A 22,107-nucleotide genomic window follows, 5' to 3' on the forward strand; every position below is an offset into this window, starting at 1 on the left:
TGATGAGTTTGGCTCTTTGGTTTGAAAAGGTTGCCGACTGCTGGCGTAATGTCTCATAAGTAGGCCACATGCAGTGACTTGAAATTAATTAGACTTCAGCAAGGTGTCACAGAATCTATATTTTAGAGATTGGTGCATCTGCCTGTGAGTCTGTTTATTCAGAACTCTTCCTAAACCAGAAGAACTAGGACCACCAAATTTGGTAGGCAGCTTCCTCTTACCCTAACAGAGCAAGGTAAAGGCTTGGTTGTGCCAGAAAAGTAGGCTGTGCCTGGAATTTGATTGTTTTCCATGCCATGGAAAGGGAGGGGTGAGAGGAGGGATGCAATCCTCAGTCACCACTGGGGGCAGTGAGCGCAGGGGAAAGCTATCCTCACCACTGGGGGCATCTATACCTTTAACTAGTGGCCAGTTGGGGATGGGGCTCTGCCATCTTGCCTGCTTCTAGTATGTAGCTTTCCTGCCTCAAACCCCAACTCCTGGCCCCACTGCCACACCACCAAGGCCAGCCAGACCAGTTCTAGCCACCCCTCACAGGACCCATTGGCGTGCCCCCCATCTCCCTTGCACTGCTGAGCCACCCAGTATGACCAATGGGGGCCAGGCTGTGCAACCTTTCCTCCCCCAGGCCAGGCCCTTGGAGCACTGGCGGGGGAGGCCTGTGCAGCCCTCCCTCCCCCCCCTTCCTCTCTGCCCCTGCCATCCCAACCTCCAGGCAATCCCAACAAGCACTGGACTGTCCCTTTTCCTCCGACTCTGGGCTGTGCCAACTGGAAGCCTGCGTGGTCCCGTCTGGACATAGGAAATGCCAGGTAAGTCTGCTAGTTAATTTATTTACCCGCAAGACAGGCGAGAACTCACATCAGGTAACATTCAAGCCCAAATCTTACATTAATGGGACTAGCCAAGGACAATGGACTCTCGCAATCCTTTGTGCCCCCTGCTGATTTGGGGATTACTTTGCCACTTTTCCATTCCCTTAAATGCAAAGTTCAAATAGCAGAACAGCTGCCTGATTTCCTCCCTCCTTCCCCGTGTTACTAATTAATCCCTCTTCAGAAGTCATGTGAGAATTCTTTCCATGTGCAGTCTTCGATAACAGGTTTTTACAATTCATGTTTTTAAAATCAGGGTGTTAGTATATCCTGATCCACACACTTGCCCCTGAAGCAGCAATCTATTTGACTAATGACAGTAATTAGTAATTTTTGGAAAACATGCTGCTCCAACCATCTCATCCCAAGGACCTTAAACCAGTATTTTTTTTTATAGGAGAGTGAAAGGCAACGACCTCGGCAGAGTCCCGCTGAGAAAATGGCCCATTTGTTAGATTGGTGAAAGACCGGGGAGATTGCTAAACGCATGTAAGACTAAGCAGCCTCACAGCAGCAGAATCAGAAGGTTAAACCAACAACCTAGAGAAGGTCACTGGAATAATCCCCAGCTCGTCTGCTGCTGAAAAGAACCTGTGGTTTCAGGACAGAGACATCAGGTAAAGCAGCTTCTTTTGAAAGAGGGATACAGTAGGTAGGCGCCTTCCATATCACAGGCACTTTTCAGTAAACACCATATGGTCTAATCACTTAATTGGGGAAGAAAAAAAACCTTAAATTTGGGATGTGACTTTGTAAATCTGAAGAACGTTCCTGGGGCTATTCTGAAAGGCCATTTTACCAGCCTCAAACGTGACATACACATTTTCTAACCTCCAATTTATCTACACGTATCCCGTTCTCCCATGCAGAGCGTCTATTACTCCAACTCCAAGGAAATGACCCCTTCATAAGTGCAAAACCAATTATGTACAGCACTGAAATGCTTGGCCTGAACCCCACCTTCCAGAGCCAGAGACGTCCGCACTGCACACCTTTTGAGTGATCTCAGATGAATGCAAGGAAGACTCGGTGATGAATAAAGCTGTCCGATGTCTTCTGGAGGCTCAAGGTCCATTTCTTATCCTTTAGGGAACTGCCCTTCCCTGCGATTCTGATGATGCTAGAATGGCCATGGAGAACCAGACAAGTACCCTATGGAATGACACAGAGTAGGGCCTCAATCTCATCAGATGATTCTATTCTCTTATCTGCTGATGCCTTGGGCACCCCTTCCACAGGGTCACCGTGGTGCTGATCAGATCTAATCCTGAGGGCAGATACTGTAGCAGTAACAAATTCTCATTTTTAATCAAACTGACCCTTACTCTATCCAACCCTTTTTCCTTACCTGGATATTGTCCTTCTGCTTTGGAAAGATCATCCAGCAAGTGACCGAGGCAAATGCAAATCTCCTTGGATTTGGAAAAGGGCACCTCTGGTGACTTGGCCAGCCCGACTGTCCTATTCTGGATCCTGTGCCAATGGAGGCTGCTTCCCATGCACAGGCAGGAACTTGCTGAGCCTCACCTCAAACAACATGGGGTGAGGAGAATAGTCTCTTCAGATCTCCCTCCTCCTGAGGAGATCTGGACAGCTTTCCTAACTCTTGAGGAGAGAAGATGGAGGAGTATGAAGCCCCGGGACCTTCCTTAGAACAGCATTTGGATTTTTCAACTTGTGTTCATGGGAGCCCTGCCTGACTTCCTGTTTCTCTTTACCGGTGCTTCACTGATTCCAACAGAGGCCTTTCACTTGAGAGAAGCATTTTAGGAGCTGGAAGGCAATCAGGTCAATCTTTGGAGGCTGTTAGCCTTCTCTGGTTTCCAGTAGGCACAGTCTGGTTCCCTCCCACATGTGACTATGTAAGCAGTATGACAGAGATCCACAAGTATCTGCTGCAGGGGAAGGCAGAAGAGTGCTAGCGATACACACACTGCAGCCAAGAGAAAGAAGGAGCTTCTTCATTACTTGGGGAATGTGTAGCAGACTGTAACAGCGAGAGAATGTAAAGGAAGGTAGAAGGGTGGAAGCAGCCCAGTTACCCCTGGCTGACTTGAAACTCAAAAAGAACAGTGGATTTCACAAGGCTGCCCCTCTGCAGAGCCCACTAGAGAGCAGGGACCACGGCAGTGAACCCTCCCCCATGGGAGCTGCTGCTGGGAAAGAAGGTGTAGGCTGGATAGGTTCCTGAACTAGCAGCATCTCTGCAGCCTGCAGTTACTATTAAGTCTCTTGAGAACAGCCGGGGAACAGAAAAGTCTCTGAACGGGATGGCTACTCCTACAGCTAGAACTTTGTCTGGCCTGAACACCAACTGTGGGGGGACCTGTTATTCTGAAAACACCATCGAGATCTACTTGCTCCAGCCCCTGCATGCCAGAGCTGTTTCTCAATCCCATCCCTCTTCCCTTGCTTCACCATTTTGCCCACTCAGACTGGAAGGCAGAGTAGGGAAAAAATAGCCACAGTGCCCCAGAAAGCTCAGTTCCCACTGAATTTGGTTCCGATGTCAGAATTTGGTAGGGAGCACAGCTGGGGATAAAAATGTAATTTATCTTTAAAAAAAGAGGAAAACTGGTTAAAAAAGAAAGAATCTACTGCTCGGGCTTCTTTGGAAGCAGAGAATGCTGGGTAATTCCCCAGAAGGGGCACACTCTAGCCCCTGCACCTCAAAGGTCTGCCCTCCGTCCAAGTTCTCCGGAGAAGGCTAGCCAGCTGTTTATGCAGCTGGTCACCGGTGGGAATACAACCAGGAATCCCAACACTCTAGTGAGGTAAAGCCAGCACTGGACGGGTTAGCTTTCCCAAGGTCATAGCAAGTCAGTGGCAGAGCCAGGAAGAGAAGGCAGGAGCCCCAGTTCCCAGTCAGCTATTACCCACTAGCTCACTCTGGAACCTTAAGAGTGAGGCAGAATGTCTGCTCTCCGCATACATTGTCCAGTTTTCATAAGTGGCCACCTAAAATGCAGGATTTCTACGTGTGATTGAGACAAGCTCTTCTGAAAACAGGGCTCAATGTATAATTGCTGGGGTTTACATGAGCCTAATAGGCTTCCTCCTTCAGTCAGCATCACATGGGAAGTGCATCTGTGTTGGAGCCATTCAGTGACTGTTGTCAATCTTCCCAACAGCAGCTTGCCACCCAGGGCGCAGGGGCATGTGTGTGAAAACTCTACCACTAAGTGCTCTGGAGAACACAGCAACTGAAATTAGCTGGTCACCCAGAAGTAACCTCTTCAGAACCCAGTGCATTACAATGCCACAGTTCAAGTGGATTTATTTCCACCTGGAAAGCTACAACAAGTATATTGGAAGTCTTGCATTAGCCTTTCCTCCAGTTTCCCATGAAAGTTTCTGAATCCTTGTTCATAATGTAAACGTTGTTTTGTTCCACATGGAACTATACACCAGCCTTGGTTACCTGTACTGAGGCTGCTCTAGTTTCCTTAATGCCTTTCAAGGTTCAGTTCTACTCTAAAAAGTGACCACGTAAACCAAAAAGTGGCCTTTTACTCCACACATCCGCTCCCTTAAACTTCTACTGGGTGACTTAGGTGACAAAAGTTTTTAGTTTGATTCATATTAATTCTGCAAGGTCCACACAGCTATAAGAGAAGTGAGAGTTTGATTCCTGTCTGGGTCAAGCAGCATAATAAATGGGCTCTCCGGGTGGAATAGAGCAACATTTTTTGCTGGTATTGATGATGCACAAGCCAGAAAGAAGGCAGCTTAATTTCAGATCCTAAGCTGAGATACAGAGCTGACATTCCCCCCCCTTCCATCCTCATCTAAGCAGTGTCAACCTGCAGTCACAAGGAGAAACAGGGAGCTCCAATGTGCTATTTGTATAGTAAACACACACATGAAATGGTTTAGATTTAAAACAAACTCAAAACACGCCATTCTGGAGAGGTGTTCTATTAAAAAAGAAAGAATGCTCTGTTCCGAAGAATTATACGATCCATGTTTTTTAAAAAGTGTCTCTGCTTCCCCACCCTTTGTCTGTCTAAACTTATGTAATTAATCAACTGGTAAAAATAGTTGCATCTATTTTCTCATGGCTTCTCCCTGAATTACAATTTGCTCACCAAGTTTATAAGGTGTGGCACCACAGGATATAAATGATGGCTAAATAGTTTCCATTACATATCATCCAAAGACTAGCAGAATTTTCCTGTTAGCAAGACGCCTCATCTCTGGATATTTCAAAGATTTAGCTGACTGCCCATTGGCCCTTGATTATTTCACTTTTACAGGGGAAGGAAGTATGAGAGAGAGAGAGAGAGAGAGAGAGAGAGAGAGAGAGAGAGAGTGTGTGTGTGTGTGTAATTAGCTTTGCTTGTAAAATGTTCATCACCCTCCTAACACTGAATAGGATGTGGAGCCTATGGGAATGGGGTGGGGGTCTAGTAGATTTCAGTATATTGTTCTTTGTGAGTAATAAAGTGCATGTGGGGGGAGGGAAATGAGTAAGTGGATATTACTTCTTACCACAACCCCATATGGAAGTAATCAAGCGCAAGGGTGGCAGCTGGGGCCAATAACAGTCACCTGCAGTTGAGGGACATGGGGGTTTCGGATGGGTTTTTAATGCTAATTTTCTTCAGAAACAATGAGCTAGAAAGAGCAGAGTAACAGACGAGGCTGGATGAATAGAGACCAGCCAGAACAATAACTGCACCTGGTGTTAAGAGCAGAGGAACAGAGCCGGCACGCGTCAACAGCATAGGGCACATCTGTTACCCTCACAATAACCCACCCTCCCTCCCTGCTCCTCCAGCATGGTAAGTAATACGAGGGCTTTAAACATTCACAGCTTGCAGCACAGCAACAGGTTTGAGTTCTTTCAAAGCAGCAGCATTCTCCCTCTGCACACTCCCCTTCGCTCCCCATTTAGATTGAGTTAAATAACAGGCAGCTGTCAATACACAGATGACTATTTAAGTTCCATAGTCAGACTGGAAGAAAATCATCCCATTTGTGGGCCAACTGGTAGATTTGTGGCTTCTGGTCGTGCAGCGCGTGTGGCGCTGAAGACTATCAGCAGACACTTAAGAGTTCGAGCCACTAATAATGTTCTTCTGCTCAAAAGTTGTCCCCACCAACCTGATCATGAACTTCAACAGGGACACTGCCACGAACAGGAAAGGAGGAAATGGTGCATCTGAGCAGGGAACTGAGACAATGAAACTCATAAAACATTGTTTTAAGAACTCAGGGTAGGTTTGAAGTGCCACTGCCCAAAGCTGTTAATGTTAATTACTTGTTTTGTAAAGTGCTATAAAAATGTAAGGGGTTAAGCCTCTTCATACTGTGCGGATGATACCAGTTTTACACATGGTGGAAATCCAGTTTATGGGGAAAGTCTATTGCCCATGGATATTGGTCAGGCTAGAATTTCATAGTACTTCCGTCTAGCCTCAGAGTCTATGCAATTGAGGCACAAAGAAATTACACGTCCTGGACACACACAGTCTCTAGCAGATCCAGGAATGGAACCCGAGTCTGATTCCTAGTTTCGTACTTTAACTACAAAAACCTTCATAACCCTGTACTTTAAGGTCACAGATACCACATGTAAGCAGAAATACAGGTATTTTCTGATTCACTCAGAAGGGGTATCCAATACTTTGTAAAAACGAAGTAAATCAAAGCACATCTCAGAAGTAAAGTTTAATTAGCCTTTATGAAGGGTACAAGGTGGCTTTCCCAATAACCATTGTTCAAGTTTTTATTAGAACATAATTTTATACCTAACCTCTGAAAAACAATACTGTATGTAAATACTAGCCAGCCGTTAGGTTTGTTTAAAAGGAGGTTTGCCAGCTAACCCAAAGGGTACAGAAAAGTCATCTCTTCTAGCATGTATAAAAAAAGTCGGTGTCACTAAGTGATTCTCTCTCCAGTTCATATTTAAAAACACATTATCTCTGCTGCCCAGAGGTTTTTTAACGAATATCTGCTTCCACATATTTTACTGCAGTCTCTTCATATTCTGTGGCACTAGAGTATGTCTGGTAATATAATGGGGCCTGAGTCTCATTAACGATTAAATTAGGGATTCTCCAAATCATAAAAACTAGAAATGGAGAAGCCAACAAGCCCCTTAGTCCTCCCATATCAAATCAGGGCTATAAACCATGGCATTTTCTACTAAGAGTAACTCAACATGGCATTGGGAGTTTCCATGTTTACCAAATGTTGCATCTGGAACTGCCAGTCTTGCAAACTCAACCTGGAATCCAGACAGTTTTTTTTCTTCCTTGTGCATTAGCATCAGGACTAAAAATTTCTGCAAGCCAAATGATGCCTTCAAGGACATGTGAGCAACCCCTTGCCTACAAGTGGATTTGCAAAAGTGCAACCAACTGATACTTGATAAACAATTGTTGACAAAGCACTGGAAGAAATTGAACCCAGATGTCTCTTTAGGTATGTCTTATGCTGCAATTAGACACCCACAGTTGCCCCATGCCAGATGACCGGGGCTTGAGCTAGGAGCTGTTTAATTGCAGTACAGACATTTAAGTTCAAGTTGCAGCCCGAGTTCTGGGACACTCCCACCTTGCAGGGTCTTAGAGCCTTGGGCTGCAGCCCGAGCATCTACACCACAATTAAACAGCCCCTCAGCCCCAGTCCCGCAAGCCTGAGTCAGCAGGCACAGGCCAGCCGCAGGTTTTCAGTTTCACTGTAGACATCCCCTGACGACTGGCTCTGGAGACACAAGAAGTGAAACTGTAACATTAGAATCCAATCCCAAACCTGCTGAAATAGACGGGATTTTTTCCCGGACTTCTGTGGGTACTGGATGACGTGCTACTCGCGGATACAATTCAAATACCAAGCAGGTATTCGAAGTAACTAGATAACACTTTCCCATAGTCACTACTCATAGTAAAACTGCACTGTGATGATCTTTTCCAATTTTCAATGAATCACATGATGGTGCGTCCATCATTCCCCTAGGACCGTGGTCCCCAACACGGTGCCCGCGGGCGCCATGGCGCCCGCGGGGGCATTTCAATGCGCCCGCCAGGTGCTCGGGGCTGGCCTGGCCCTGGGCACATGGCGCACGGGTGCTTGGCGGGGGGGCCCCGCCCCCGGGCGCGCAAGTGTCCCTGCCCCCTGGCAGGCAAACAGCCACGCCCCCTGGCGCCTGACAACCTCAAAAGGTTGGGGACCACTGCCCTAGGAAGATTATTCGAGTAGGAATTTATCCCAATTTAAGCTTCTCTGTGCTCTGAGAAATGTCTTACTTTTAGCAATGCCTCACTGGCCTACTCTGAGCAATTTCTTCTCCCTTTGTGTGGCTAAAGCCTTCTAATGCTCAGGCTACATCTACACTACAGTGGGGATCAAAGCTCTGAGATTGAACCACCAGCAGTCAATTTAGTGGGTGTAGTGAAGACCCGCCAAATCATCGGCAGATCACTGTGCGATCGACCCCCTGTACTCACCTTACCATGCCCTACAATGTGAAGGGTAAGTCAACTGGAGAGTTCCTTCCCCCCCGCCACCTACCCAGTGCAGTATACACCCCACAATAAATCAACGTCAGGTTTGTCAACTCCAGTTACTTTATTCACTTAGCTGGAGTTGTGTACCTTAGGTCAACGTTCTGCGGTAATGCATACATAGGTTCAGTGTTGATTATTGTATTTCCCTCAGTAATAAATCCTGCTACACATCCTGCATTGTTCTTTTCACCCTCAGCCACAAATCAGCCCTTCAAGCCCCTGTATTTCACATCTTTTTCCAATCCCCACCTCCTTCCGCTGCCAATTGCTTGTGTCTTTCATTATAGAGATGCTCAGAAAAACACAAACCTACTCCCACGGACTCCAACAGGGAGCTCAAAAACAGCTCACGCACCTACCTCCCCCACCTTCTCTCTCTAATGTCCTGGGAGCAACACAGCTACATCAGCACTGCTTCCAAACTTAACTGTGTGTTAATGTAGCAGAATGCACCCTTTGCATTGTGAAATAGTGAGGTGATGCTTCTTCTTGAGGGTGGCAGGATAAGGTCCGAAATAGACTACTAGAAAGTCATAAGCTTCCACTTCTTTTGAATTGCTGAACACTGACCAGATCCTTGTTTATCCACAATTCTCCCATTCCTATGTATCTATCTGTAATGATTACCCATGTAACTCTGAATTAAGGATGTTAAGTAACGGTTAATTTACTAGTCAAGTAGTTGATGGAATTTCCATCGACTACAGTACTCAACTAGTTGATAGGCACTTGTACATTTCAATGGAGGAATGTGGAACTACGCATGCAGTCCGGGGCCAGCGGAATGTCCTGCTGACTCCGGGCTACACGCGGCGTGCTAGCTTTGAAATGTACAAGAGTCCCCCGCTGACCCCGGGCTCCATGCTGCGCTGCCAATTTGAAATGCCACACGCAGCTGGGGACTCCCCAGCTGATCCTGAGTTCCATGGAAATACCACCTCAGGATTTCAAGGGGGCAGCCGCAAAGTTGATCCCCAGCTCAGCTGTGCGGTACTGCCACTCTGAAGCACCCCCTTTCCCGCCTCTATCTGATAGAGGAAGCCGGGGGAGGAGGGAAATCGACTAGTTGATTGCTTATCGGATAGTCAACAAGTTGACTAGTCCTTAACATCCCTACTCTTAACAACGTTAAACAAAAAATATAGCTAGATGTTCCCTCTCTGTTCTAAGCACTTTTCCCCCAAATGTTCCCTGAACATCCTGCAGTATTCCTCTAATCGCCTCTTCTCGGGACTCAGTCTTCTGCAGAACTTGAATGTGAATTTGGCAGGCTAGTTATTTAAAATAAAGACCAAGAGCCCAATTTTGAACACCTAATATGGGCAAAACTCCTGATTACTTAACTAGGGGTTTGCTTGCATAGTGACTGCAGGATCAAGTCTTAAATGGATTACAGGATAGGGATGTTAAATATCAGTTAATTTAATAGTTGATTAACCTCATGAATTCTTATCAGTTAGTCGACTATTCTATAGACCCTGGGGGCGGGTCCAGAAACCAGTGCACTCCTGCCCCACTCCCGGGAAGCCCCCTGCCAGGTGAGAGCTGGTCTGCAAGGGGAGCCAGTTTAAAAACTGGCTCCCATCATGGACTGGCTGTCTGTTGCCCTGTGCTGCAGCCTCTGATACAGAGGCAGCAGCCCATCTGCGGGGAGAGGGAAGTCTGAGCTCCCGGACCCAGCAGAAGACAGGCTGCCTGCCTGCCAATACGCTTTAAATGCTGAGCTGCAGCAGTGGTAGGTCCCGGACCCAGTGCAAGCTGGGACTGAGCTGGACTGCAGGCCAGCCTGCTAAAAAAAAAATTTACTGACAAGGGGGTGGGAGGGAAATGCAGATAGTCTATCATTAACCGATATGCTTTTGCTGATCAGTTAATTGACGACACTATTACATCCCTATTACAGTAACATCAACAAGTAATAGCATTAATGCTGGCAAATTCGGCAGTTCTTCAGTACCATCCTAGCTGAAGCTACTCAACTGCACCAGAAATAGTGCACATCCTGATGCAAATAAAACATGACAAAACTTCACTGTTAGGAAACCGCACGTCTGTATGGTTTGTGACTTTCTTTCCTCATTCTGGCGTGTTTGGGGATGCTAACGTGCACACGCTGCCCAGTACGCTCTCACAGCTACCTCAGAGGTGTTGGAAATCAAGAAACAAAGAGCAAGTGTAAAGTCCCTTTCCTCAGTCAGGATGCTGGCTTACAAAGCACATGGAAACGGTCTGCACGCAGAGAGAGTTTGCAAACTATGAGAAAAGGGGGATTTGGATGGTCAGAGTGCATAAGGAGGAAGAATGGAATGAGGCTAAGACAGGGACATTTAGCTTGAACAGCAGGATAAACTTGCTGCCAGTGAGAGCTATCAGGCTGTGGAACAGTGTCTCAGGGGAAGCCCTGTCACTTGGCAGGTTTAAAACTAGCCTGGACAAAGCACTAGTAAGCGTACAATAGGGAATAATCCTGCATTGGCAGGGAGCTAGAGTAGATAACCCAACACATTTTCCATCTATGATTGTGAAGCAAAATTTCCCACCCGCTCTTAGCCTTCCGAACTTTAGTGTGGATTCTGGCATATTTGGTGCAACTGAGCAGCATAAGGGGAACACAATGGATTATAAATGCAGTAGCTCTGGAGTTTAATGCTGCAAAAAAAGGGAGCCAATAGGTCACCAGGTATAATGGTATAATTTTTACAGTAGCATGCCCCGAGGGATCACAGGAACATTTTAAAACTGCTGAACCTTTGCAAAAAAAAAAAAAAAGAACACAAAGCAGGTTTAAGATACATCTGAAAGACTGCACATTCCAGTCCAATAAAATGGAATCCAATGTACAGTAGCGTTACAATGAACATTGTAGCAGCAAAGAGAGAGGTTACTGCATCACAACACTGAAGGAAGAGATTTAAATGTTGGTAGCATCAATAGCTGCTTTTGAGTATAAAGAAAAAAAGGTAACACTCATGCACAATGCAGAAAAAATATGAAGCACATTGAGAACATTTGGGAGGTGATGGAGGTCACTTAGCCCTATATATTTACTCCGAATAAAATATTTTGCAAAACTGAGAACAAGGCTTCCCACAATGAAAAACACATTGCATTCAAACAAATATCCTCCCACTTTTCCATTTGCCTAGGAAATGCTGAATACTAGCCTTCTACTCAGGAAAGCCAAACCCTTCCACAGCGACAGAAAGGACAGCAAGCTCCATCACAGCTTTCCTCAGAGAAACAGTTTACTATTTTTTCAGCTGCATAATCCGCACACCAAGTCAGCTCATCTATTGAAGTTTTTACCAGCAGACCCACTGCAGTCAAAATGAGGTGGTTAGAGAGGGGAAGGCGATATTGCAAAGCACTACATATGTGAGGGTTCCCACGCACAGATATACACCTTCTCACACTATCTAGCTCAAGGTTCAACTGATCCACAGAACAGAAAAACATTTCTACTCTTAAAAATTAGCAAACAGCAAAACAGCTGAACAAAAAACCCAAATAAACCTCATTAACATTTTAAATAACCGAATTTAAAAATTTGCTTACCCAAAATACCCAGGAGGCTACAACAATCCAGCTATTGTAGAATACTCCTAATTTCTTTGACATATAAATAAAATGCTCTTCTTTTTCTGCTCTTAATCTTCGAGCACAGCCTCAGACCAGCCTTCCTCCTTTCATTAGCTGGACATGTGTCAGCTCTCTCACATCTGCGATTTCTCACTGACTAGAGCTGCCTGTCCGATTCCAGGGAAACACAGATGGAACCCAGATGGGAAGGTCCAGCCAAACAGACCAGCTCTTTACCGCGCCAGAATACCCAGATATACACACATCCTCCCTCCCTCCCTCCTCGCTGTCTCTTTCTCTCTCTCCCCCCCACCCTGCTTGCTCTGTTACCAGGGCTCCTTGCCAGCTGATGTCACTAAGCACACACCTACCAGTGACTCGCAACCACTTTGACATTAACTTGTTAAATACACATATTTTGTTTGTGGCTGACAAGAACACTGATAATGCACTGTGGGACAATGATCCATGCTAGGTCCCAGTGAAGAGGGGCTTCAAAGGATGTTCAATTGGACTGCCCATTCCAAAATCCTTTATTATGCCTTCACACTTGTGCAGCTCTTGTTTGTACAGAACGTCTGTTGTAAATCACTCACACAGGCAGCCTGTAGTGCTGAAGAGAGCCTTAATTGTAGAACTCTTTTAAAAACTGGATTTGGATATGCTGTTTGGAAAACAAATTAATTTTCCAAAGGTTTCCTAGTGTATGTAAATCTTTCACGTAAACTGCCTTTTTTAAAGTAAATTGCAGAACTGGCATGTGTTAACAATTAGAAGCAATAAGAACATACTATTCTCATGGTGCAGGGAAATCAAATTAGGACTGGAAAACTCAGAGGAAGAGTTATTAAATACATAACATCCGAATCACAGTGGAGGGGAAGTGCTAAAGGAAAACGTGTCTTGTTGGTTAACACTACATGGAGAGGATTCGTGGGATAAATCTTTTAGCAGTCACCGAGCAAGCTCACAGAAGAAAGTGTTTCCCATGAATCTGTAAAGTATTTGGGGCTGGTCCACACTAGACAATTACATCGACCTAGCTACATCGCTCAGGGGTGTGAAAAATCCACACCGTAGGCTGACCTAGCGCTTGTTCAAAGGAAGACTTCTTCTGTTTACCTAGCTAGTGCCTCTCAGGGAGTGGAGTCAGTACAGTGACAGGGAACCCCTCCCATAACCGTAATAGGTGTCTACACTGCTCCACTGCAGTGCTTCAGCTGGGCCACTGTATGGTTAACAAGCACAGCCTTACACATGATCATTTTGCAACATGAGAGCACCTCTGTCAGGACTCCCCCTTGGTTGTAGCCACTCACAGCATACACCTTGGACAACAGAGCTCACCTGGCAGCAACTCCAGTGCATCAGGGCTTTGCAGATGCTGGGAACTAGGGCAGCATGGCTTACACTCACAGCTGACACCGCGCACACCACGGTCCCCTGCTTGAGCTCAGCGCTGCTTTGGCTCCTTGAAAGAGCAGAGAGGTGACAGCACCATCACACTGCTCCTGGGGACTTCCTTGAGCTGTGCAGGCTCAGTCATGTTTCCTGGCCCTCGGAAAACCCTGTGGGCATCACTGAAAGCTAGGCAGCTCAACAATGCCCAGCACCTAATGAGAATGTAAATCTCAGCATTGCCACTGCAGACTTTAAAGCAATGGAAATCTCGACTAAGATACTGCGTTTCTGAAAATCTTTGCCATGAGTAGGACAGAGGTGGCAGATTGAGGGCGACACGTTCAGTTTCCCTGAGAACTGTACAGCATGATTCTAGCACAGTAAGGGCTAAGCATACAATCTGACTGCTCTGAACAGAGTACTACTATGCATGGCAATAAATACTTGCAGGAACAGGAAGTTATACAGAAATTCAATGGCCTCAGCCAATCAGAACCCAGGGCTACAGATGCCCATTTGGGGTTGGAAATGGGCCTCCCAATTAACTTCCCAGGGCTTTGCTTGGTTATTGGTCCTCAGAAACTCACAGTCCTAGGCTCCCAACAGATTGGTCACTTCCATGTCTCCCCTGCCTTTTCATCCCCCATTTTTCATCCCTTTTCATCATTCCGAGAGAGGTTAAGGTCCCCTCATTTCCCGTGGAAGGGAGGAACAGAAGGGGGGCTAGGCAGAGGAGGAGCTGATTAAGGTGTGGGAGAGGGAGCTAGTCCTTCCTAAGCAGCAAGGGGGGAGTAAGAGGCACACCTGAGGGAAAGAACTCCAGCTGCTCAAGCATGCCAGGCCCCTACCAACTCAGTAGTAACTAGGGATGTAATAGCATAACCATTTATATGGTTAGCCCATAAACTTGGGCCTACTGGTTACTGTTAATGGCTACACGCAGGCTCCCATGGAGCCGGCTGCTGCCTCTAATACAAGCGGGAGGCAGGGTTCAAATGAAAATGAATAAACCTGTCACTTCACTATAGCTTTCCTTTGCAGGGTGGCAGCCGGCTCCATGGGAGCAGGGTTGGCAGAGGGAGCAGGTACTTGCCAGGAGCTGGCTTAAAAGGTGGCTTCTGGAGTGCACCCACTCCTGGGGAGTCAGCTGCTGCCTCGCGCTGCAAGCTCTGTGGTACAGAGCTTATACTGCAGAGCCCGGCAGTGCAGCCAACTCCCCGGGAGTGGGACCTGCCGGCTCTGCTCCCAGGGAGCCAGCTACACAGCAGGCTCTGCAGTACAAACTTTATACTGCAGAGTCCGGAGCATGTAACTGCTGAGATTTCTCAGCAATTACACCATTACCTAATTAACCACTTCTTAACATCGCTGATAACAACAGCACCCTGGGCTAATAATCTTCTGTCTTCAGCTTTGGAGTTCCAGCCCACAGAGCCTCAGTCAGGATTTAAGGACCCAGAAAATGCTCCAGAGGTATCCCAATAGGTGGTGCCTTTCAGGCAGCCTCTATCACAGCATGCCAACGAGGGGTCTGCTCACAAAGGAGAATTCCTCCTAACTAGCCTATGAAGTCATCCAATCACAAGGTTTCACACCTCCAACTGCTTGGGATTGGTTTTCTAGCTCTAACTAAAACATATTCAAACATCCTAAAAGCCACTTCTGTGTGCTTTACAGTCAGCCAACCAGCCAGCAGAGGGGGCACTAGATTAAGCCTGTTCTCAGATAGCTATGTCCCAAGAAATGACAGCCACCATGTCCGGTACACCAATACAAAAGGTGGCCACAACAAACTTAGGTTTATTCGTTTTCATTTGAACCCATCTCCTCAAGGAAGCTGAAATTTCAACATAACGGTCCCGTTACAATTGCTTCCCTTTGCCCTTGTGCACACTTTCATCTAGCTTGGGGAGGGCATCACTTGGAGAGCTGACACATTTAGCCTTCCTGTCCACAAAGAAGTTGAACCAGAATGTACATTTGCAAACAGCCTCATCCAGATATGCATCTGTTCTGTAAATAGTTGTGCTTTGTAAAAGTGGTAAACACACCCAAAACCTGTGCAAAATACTGAGGCTCAATATTTCACAAAACAAGATAAAATGTGCATCTTAGTTATGCAGAGACTAAAAAGTTTAAAAATGGACCTTTATTCAAAACTTAACAATTATTTTCCTTATGTATTGGCCTGCAGTCCCAAACACCAACAGGGAAAAGCCAATTTGCAGCAGCTGCAGACAGCTGGTTAAGTCCAGATACTAAACAACATAATTAGATAAACTAGTCAAATATTAATGCTGCAGTTTCACAAAAGATTGTTCAGTACTGTTAAGTATTGTTTTAATACTGTTGCTGCGTAAAGGTATTTCTCCAAATTCAGAGCCTCTGGAAATCTCTCTCCATCCTCTTATCCAGATGGCACCTTACTCAGACCAGCTGTGTGGTGCAGATTCATCTTTCTTTTGTGACAAAAGTTTTTCCCTTTTCATCCAGAACTCAACTAGCCAAGAGGAGTTAAACTAATTTTTCCCTTTGTCAACTAGATTCCATCTGCAGCAACCCTTAATTGGTTATGGAACATAAGCCAAAGAACCCACCTTGGTTTCCAGAACTCAAAGTGAGTTTGCAGGGCATGTCATTAAAAGAAACCAGCCAGACTGTTAGGGGGAACAGCTGAAGCAAGGGGAAGGGGACATGGGGGGGGGGGGGGAGAAGAGGTATAAAGGTTGCTCTTGCTTTCCACCAATGCAGCTGTACATACGGCTGGTTTTCCAGCATATAATAGAATAGGCGAAGACTGCTTAAACTCTAGCTACAACCAACCCCCAGGGGCCAAAGCTACAGTCAGGAACAGACAGCACAAGGGAGTCCCAACCAGTGTTCCCTGTAAGATGAGAGAACATAGGAGTGCCAGACTGGGTCAGACCAAAGGCCCATCTAGCCCAGTGTCCTGTCGGCCGACAGAGGCCAATGCCAGGTGCCCCAGAGGGAGTGAACAGAACAGGGAACCATCCAGTGATCCCTCCCTTGTTGCCCATTCCCAGCCCCAAACAAACAGACGCTAGGGACACCATCCCTGCCCTGCCTGGCTAACAGTCACTGATGGACCTAACCTCTATGAATCTATCTAGGTTTTTTGAATCCTGTTAAATAGCTGGGCAGCTTGGGCAGCTACTCAGGAGAGAGATTCAGGTGCCACCCAGATGACTAGCAGAGCCCTCACAGCCGCCGGCAATATAGGTTTCTAGTGGTGAGATGCATCTGCAAATGCCTTAGTGCACATAACTAAATTTATTCTGCACATGGGTAGACAAAAGTTAGGGGAAACACTGGTCACAAACACACCCTCTTTCCTCTAGTCAACCGCATATGCTGGTAGTTGGGTGAGGGGGGCAGAGACTGCTCTATGCCAGAAGAAATCCCTCAGGTGTTGGGACGATCCTCCCAGGGCCAAATACACCAGCTCAACAGTCAGACTCTCTACACAGTGCCATACAAAGAGGACACATTGCACAGATGGATCTGGTCAAACAGGGGCATCACCATAATAAAAGCAGCACTCATTTGGTTCCTTTAATCTCCAGCTATCAATCATTTCACAACAGCGAGTGCCATTACCCCCATTTTGCAAATGGAGAAACTGAGTCACTTTGCCTAGGGGCCTCATCCAAAGCCCACAGAAGCCAAGAGCTGTCTTTCCACTGACTCCCATGGGCTTTGGCTCAAGCCTAGAGTGACCTTCCCCATGGTTCCATAGCCCACCAATGCAACTGCTGAAAAAACGTCTCCAAACCTCCTGCTCAGTATCCATTCATGACTAGACCAAAAGGGAATGGCTTTTGTATCCTTTACTCTTTCTTCAGAGAGGAACGCATTCAAAAACACGTTATTGATGACTCCTCACAACAAAAGCTCAGCAGTTGAGAAAAAGCACAACTCCTTCTACTGTGATGGGATTTCCCTAGAAAGTTTCGGCTTCCACTAATTGCTCCTTTGCCAACAGAAGGGAAAACAAAGGTGAGATCCACCAGCAAGAAAAAATAAACCATATAACTTGCCAGTCATCAAGCAGGATCCCTCATTAAAACAGGCAACAAACTAGCTTGCTCTGACAGCAGCCATCCCTAAGGATTCTGCTACCCAGATGTTGATATTGTGCATGAACACCACAATGGAAAGAACGACTACACTTGCAGCAGCTAGGAAAATTGCTTCTCTGTCTCTGTGCACTAATCTGGTTCTACTTTCTTCACATGGGAATGTTCCATGGAAAGAACTATGAAAACAAAGCTTGAACACTGCAGGCTATTGATACCTGCTGCTAGCTGTGGTTTCTGGGAAAGCAGAGAAATCTGGAAATTTTTGTTTCCAGTGGAATTTTTATGCCTATCACAGCCTATTTCCCCAGCAAGCAAAGAAAATCTGAACTCGCTTTGACTTCTATTAGATTCCTCACATATTTCGTGACGGACTGAGGCATTATTTTTGCTTTCTGTGCTCTTATCTTGGAAAGTCGCCTTGCATTTATTCATGGCAACCATGTTTGCCATCTTACGCTCCTCACTTTCCACTGCCCAGAAAATAAACCCAAATACCAGGGCAGCCAAAGTCATTTAACAGAGTAAATGGAAACTGTAAATTCATGCTAAATAGAATCCAATGGAAACCAGTTGGAATCCTTTTCCTCTAGTCTCCAAGCTGGGCAGGAAAGTCAAACATCAGGTTGCCTTGTTTATTCCTTACATAAAAGTCACTAGCCGCAGGAGGGGCCAGCAGACTTAGGCCATGTCTACTCTGCCACTTCACTGTGCTGCAGCTTTCTGGATCAGGGTGTGAAAAAACACCCCTCCCCCCCAAGTGCAGCAAGTCACAGCACTGTAAAATTTATAATTTTAGAAGGTAAAATAAAAAAACGAACAAGTTAAAAATCACCTAAAAAAGTTAGATGCCTGCAAGTCACCACGGCCTGATGAAATGCATCCTAGAATACTCAGGGAGCTGATAGAGGAGGTATCTGAGCCTCTAGCTATCATCTTTGAAAAATCATGGGAGACAGGAGAGATTCCAAAGGACTGGAAAAGGGCAAATCTAGTGCCCATCTATAAAAAGGGAAATAAGAACAACCCAGGAAACTACAGACCAGTTAGTTTAACTTCTGTGCCAGGGAAGATAATGGAGCAAGTAATTAAGGACTTGTAAATCTGTAAACACTTGGAAAGTGGCAAGGTGATAGGGAACAGCCAGCATGGATTTGTAAAGAACAAATCATGTCAAACCAATCTGATAGCTTTCTTTAATAGGATAACGAGTCTTGTGGATAAGGGAGAAGCGGTGGATGTGGTATACCTAGACTTTAGTAAGGCGTCTGATACAGTCTCACATGATATTCTTATCAATAAACTAGGTAAATACAACTTAGATGGGGCTACTATAAGGTGGGTGCATAACTGGCTGGAAAACCGTACTCAGAAAGTAGTTATTAATGGTTTACAATCCTGATGGAAAGGCATAACAAGTGGGGTTCTGCAGGGGTCTGTTTTGGGACCGGCTCTGTTCAATATCTTCATCAACGATTTAGATATTGGTATAGAAAGTCCGCTTATTAAGTTTGCAGATGATACCAAGCTGGGAGGGGTTGAGACTAATCTGGAGAATGGGGTCATAATTCAAAATGACCTGGACAAATTGGAGAAATGGTCTGAGGTAAATAGGATGAAGTTTAATAAAGACAAATGCAAAGTGTGCCACTTAAGAAGGAACAATCAGTTTCACACATAAAAAATGGGAAGCGATGGTCTGGGAAGGAGTACAGCAGAAAGGGATCTAGGAGTTATAGTGGACCACAAGTTAAATATGAGTCAGCAGTGTGATGCTGTTGCAAAGAAAGCAAACATGATTCTGGGCTGCATTAACAGGTATGTTGTGAGCAAGACACAAGAAGTCATTCTTCCACTCTACTCTGCGCTGGTTAGGCCTCAATTGGAGTATTGTGTCCAGTTCCGGGTACCGCATTTCAAGAAAGATGTGGAGAAATTGGAGAGGGTCCAGAGAAGAGCAACGAGAATGATTAAAGTTCTAGAGAACATGACCTATGAGGGAAGACTGAAGGAATTGGGTTTGTTTAGTTTAGAAAAGAGAAGACTGAGGGGGGACATGAGAGCAGTTTTCAGGTATCTAAAAGGGTGTCATAAGGAGGAGGGAGAAAACTTGTTCATCTTGGCCTCTGAGGATAGAACAAGAAGCAATGGACTTAAACTGCAGCAAGAGAGGTTTAGGTTGGACATTAGGAAAAAGTTCCTAACTGTCAGGGTGGTCAAACACTGGAATAAATTGCCCAGGGAAGTTGTGGAATCCCCATCTCTGGAGATATTGAAGAGTAGGTTAGATAAATGTCTATCAGGGATGGTCTAGACAGTATTTGGTCCTGCCATGAGGGCAGGGGACTGGACTCGATGATCTCTCGAGATCCCTTCCAGTCCTAGTATTCTATGATTCTATGAAAATGCCAATGTAAATTACCCCCCCCCCGATGCTGGAAGCCACGCTCCTTGGTTAGGTGGTTTACATATAGTGCTGGAGCCAAGGCCATACATTCATTTCAAAGCACTGCTGCGGAAGCACATTAATGGTTTAAGTGCAGACCTAGCCTCAGGTGTATGTGAAAGTTCAGGCGAGGCTCACCTGTCTCGCTGTCTGGGAAAGCCTGGCGAATGCTCATTCAAGTTACCCTGAATGCTGCATGGAAGTCGGTCTCTCAGGTACGCTATCTGCAGATTAGCTCTGTGTGTTACTCCTGGGGGCATTCTGGGTCACAACATTAAACATTCTCTGCACAATATTTTAAAATTTTGCAAAATTCTGCAAATGTTGTCCAAACCAACGCTGCATAATCACACTCATTTCAATAATGTTTGTAATTTATTTCCAAATACCAGTCAGCAAGTATACTGGTAACAGCACATAGACACACAAATTCACCCAGGAGTAGAGAGTGAAAGAATCCCCTAGGACAGACCAGTTTCTATATCTCTGCCCCCTTTCCCTCCACACAGCCCAACCAGGAGGTCAGACACCCATACCCCCTACACCAGGCGTATCCAAACTTTTTTCAAAGAGGGCCAGATCTGAAGAAATGAACATGCGTGAGGGCCGTCCCTGCACTCTCAGCCCCAAGGCGGAGGGCCCGCAAGGCCGGAGGCGGGCGGAGAGCGCAGGGCATGCCGGCCTCACGGCGGCCCGGGCGCAGGGCGAACCCGCAGCCGAGCGGGGCTGCGGACGTGCCCTACAGGGCAGGCTCTAGGACCGCGGAGGCCATGGGCGGCGGTGGCGGCGGCGCGGCCGGAAGTGGCGCGCTGGGCGTGCCAGTTCAAAAGAGCACCGGGGAGCCAGGAGAGGGGGAGGAAGCGGGGGCCATATTAAATCGGAACACGGGCCACAATTGGCCCGCGGGCCGGACTTTGGACATGCCTGCCCTACACACAACAGTACATCCAAGCCCCCTAACCCTAAGCCCATCGTGGGATTCCCCAGCCCAGAAACCCACACTCTCTCCCACCACAGCCCAGTTGCAGGGTCCCCCATGCCCAGATACCCTCCGCCTCCTCCCACCCAGAGACCAGGCATGCAGAAACAACCTGATGTTCAGTCCCAGGCTCGCAGGGAGTTTCTTGCTTGCAGCCCTCTCCTTCCTTCATGCTAGAAACTGCAGCTATCAGGAATCCTTAGCCCAGGGCTGGGCAATAATTTTTTATGGGGGGCCAAGCCAAGATCAAGGACCACACTTTTCTATGGAGGAGGTGCAAGGTCTGGGATGCAGGCTGGGTGCAGAAGGGAGCTCAAGTTAGGGGGCCTGGGGTACAGGAGAGAATGAGGGGTCTGAGAGGGAGTTTGGGGGAAGGAGAGGGTTGTGACCTGGGTCAGGGACGTGGGGTTCAGGGACTGGGAGCTGGGACCTGGTGGAGGTGGGAGAGCGGGGTGCAGAGGGTTTGAATGGTGGCCTGAGGCAGGGAGTTGGGGCTGGGGTGCCAGGGATAGGCTGGGGCTGGGAGGCGCTTACCTAGTAGGGATGTAAAATCCTGTTTAGTACACCAGTTAAATATAATGTTTAATGAGTTACCCCATTAAAACGGGGGTGGCTGAGGGGGACACTCCAGCCTGGCTGGGCTGGAGGGGCCCTCTCACTGTGGGCAGGGGCTGCTCTGGCTGGGCTGGAGCTGGCATGCCTCCTGCACATGGCAGGCCCAGTGAGAATGGAGCAGCCCCCTGCCCATGGCTGGCAAGGAGGTGCTCCAGCCCCCACTGGTTAACTGTCTGGTAAGCATCAGCTGGTTAACCATTTTCATTCCTATTACCTAGGTGGCTCCCGACCAGCAGCCCCTGCAGAACCCTGAGCCACAGCCCCAGGCTGCTCAAAATGACTAGCTGCTCCCTGTGGCTCTCTGCTCCGGGCACAGGGTGGAGAGGGAGGCTTTGTGGGCTGCCCCCCACGCCTAGGAAAATCTCTCAGCTCCCACTGGCTGGTTTCCATGTCCCCTCCCGCTCCCTTCCAGCACCCAGAGGAGAGAGCCACAAGGAACAGTCAGCCGCTTAAAGGTGGAGTGGGGCTTCTCTGTGCCTGAGTGTTCTGGCAGAGTGGCCCGCAGGCTGGATCCAGTGGCTCCACCGCTCCCCAACAGTGGAGGGAAACGAGGAAATTCTGCATGTGCGCCAATTTCTGCAAAATTCTGCATTGTGCA

At 46.9% G+C, this 22,107-nt stretch overlaps 1 protein-coding gene across 5 annotated transcripts in view; it reads right to left on the minus strand.

Annotated features, from left to right (window-relative positions):
* CBFA2T2 (CBFA2/RUNX1 partner transcriptional co-repressor 2) overlaps window positions 1–22,107 on the minus strand; it is a 100,511-nt gene that overhangs the window by 53,200 nt on the left and 25,204 nt on the right. The window contains exon 1 of one of the 5 annotated variants that reach the window (XM_006134185.5): window positions 11,948–12,223. The exons of the other annotated variants lie outside the window; for them this stretch is intronic. The gene's annotated coding sequence lies outside the window, so the exon portion shown is untranslated. Of the gene's footprint in view, window positions 1–11,947; window positions 12,224–22,107 lie in introns of those variants that run through there. 5 annotated transcript variants of the gene reach the window in all.

This window comes from Pelodiscus sinensis, chromosome 17 (assembly GCF_052426305.1).
Source record: "Pelodiscus sinensis isolate ZL-2025 chromosome 17, ASM5242630v1, whole genome shotgun sequence".
Taxonomy (NCBI): domain Eukaryota; kingdom Metazoa; phylum Chordata; order Testudines; family Trionychidae; genus Pelodiscus; species Pelodiscus sinensis.